At 53.4% G+C, this 2,176-nt stretch overlaps 1 pseudogene; it reads left to right on the top strand.

Moving 5' to 3' along the window:
- Window positions 1-11: 11 nt before the first annotated feature.
- On the top strand, window positions 12-2,063 carry LOC107135226 (annotated as a pseudogene).
- The last annotated feature ends 113 nt before the right edge of the window (window positions 2,064-2,176 follow it).

Here is a 2,176-nt window from a genome sequence, read left to right as displayed (position 1 = left end):
CCCGCAGGAGGTGGAAACTGCAGGTGCTGGATTTGCGGAGGGCTACATGGAACTTCTGGAGGACGTGGTCTGGAGCTGTGGTCGATGCCTGCTCACCAGAGGACATTAAGAAGAATCGAACATTGAAAGTTGGTCCATCGATGGCAGCTAAGCTGCCCTTGAAGATATTCGTAGACCTGTGCCTCACAGAGGGGCCCCTGGATGAATTCCTGACTCTCTGGTTCCTATGGGTCACACAGAAAAGGGACAGGCTGCATCTGTGCTGCCTTAGGCTGAAGATCTTTGGGAAACCCACCGGCCACACCAGGAAGGTCCTGGGACTCTTGCAGCTGGACTCTGTCCAGAAGGTGGAAGTGCACTGCACCTGGGCGCCCTCCACCTTGGCTGCTTGTGCTCCTTTCTTGGGCCAGATGAGGAACCTGAGGAAGCTGCTTGTCTCCCAGGTCCGCGTGCCTGCCCACACCTCCCCAGAGGAGCAGGATTGGCTGCTCTCCCAGCTCACCTCGCACTTTCGCAGGATGGACTGTCTGAGGAAGTTCTATGTGGATGCTGTCCTCCTCCTCGAGGGCCACCTGGAGCAGGTGCTAGGGTGAGTGATTTTCCTCTGCAGAGAAGTAACAGGAAATCTGAAAGTGCACCTACTGTGTGCCAGCCACTGACACTCTCATGGTGAACAAGGCACTGGAAGGTAAATAACCCATCATCTGTTCCTGTTGTATCCTGAAGCTCCATCTCCTAACCTGTGTTAGAGCAAAGGGCTAAACCGGGGTTCATAGTCTGGGAAGTGACATCATGCTGGGAAGCCAGCTGATGAGGACAGGAGCTAGTGAGGTTCCTTCCCAGGGAGTCCTGTCCAGCGACAGGGGTACAAAGCAGGGTAGAGGTGAGGACTTTGAAGGAGGGAAGCCCCCACAACTCTACCTGTTCAACAAGGAAGCCCTGTTGTCCTCCATCTGGGAGGAGAGGAGCCCACTTCTAATGCCCTCCTGGGGAAGGCAGGTCTGAGCTCCCGGTGATGACTCAGGGGTTGTGAGTGAAGAGCAGGGAGTGAGACCTCGCTGAGGGGACAGGGAGTGAGCCCTGCAGGGGCTAACCCCAGGGTGTTTCGACACATCTTTCCTGGATTTGCCTTTGGTACATGACTCGTCCTGACTTCCTGGGTCTAGATTTGTGGCTTTCTGCTTGTCATTGAGGGTGACATTCATAGAGATGGAGGACCCACCTGGTCACACAAGTAGTGGTGAAAGTTTCAGGTTGAATTGGAGTGACCTGAATGAGCAGATTCTACAAAATGTCAACCATGTTCAGATGGTCTCAGTGACCTTGGGTTTGGGCCAATTTGTCTTCTCCCTCAGAACTAACTGCCTGGTTCCTCCTTAGGCACCTGAAGACCCCCCTGGAGACCCTCTCGATAACCAAGTGCCCGCTCTCAGATTCCAACTGGAATTATCTCTCCCGCTGCCCAAACACCAGCCAGCTCAGACGCCTGGATCTGAGATACATCAAACTGACCAATTTCAGTCCAGAGCCCCTCAAAATTCTGCTGGAGACTGTGGCAGCCACCCTGAACAGGTTGGACTTGGAAGCCTGTGAGATCACGGAATCCCAGCTCCAAGCCATCCTGCCTGCCCTGAGCCGCTGCTCCCAGCTCAGGATCTTGTGCTTTTTCCGGAATCACATCTCCATGTCGGTCCTCAGGGACCTGCTCTGTCATATTGCCAGGCTGAGCCAGTTGAGCATAGAGCTATAACCTGCCCCTCTGGAAAGCTATGATGCCCAGGGTGCCATCCACCAAGAGAGATGTTCCCAACTCTGTGCTGAGCTCACAGCACTATTGAAGGACTTTAGGCAGCCCAAGGTCCTTGTGTTCTGTACTGTTCCATGTCCTCAATGTGGCCACATGTTCATCTACAACCAGGGCCTCAATCACTGTTTCTGTCCAACAGCTGCCTAGTTGAGTGTGTATAAAAAGCTGCCCTCTACGCAATTGGATGTATAACCAGGATGTAGAGGGATCATGAAGGAAACTCAGAGCCCAGCATTTCAGACACTGCCTGAAGTGTGGATGGGGAAAGGAATCAGATGCTGGGAGCTACATTGGAAGGAAGCCCCTGAAGATTGGACCTTCTGTATAGAGCCATATGTGTCTGTATAGAGTCATAACAAGGGGCCTGGG

This window comes from Marmota marmota, unplaced genomic scaffold (genome assembly GCF_001458135.2).
Source record: "Marmota marmota marmota unplaced genomic scaffold, marMar, whole genome shotgun sequence".
NCBI lineage: Eukaryota > Metazoa > Chordata > Mammalia > Rodentia > Sciuridae > Marmota > Marmota marmota.
Note: the sequence above shows the minus strand (reverse complement) of the source record. Positions and strands in the feature narration are given on the sequence as shown.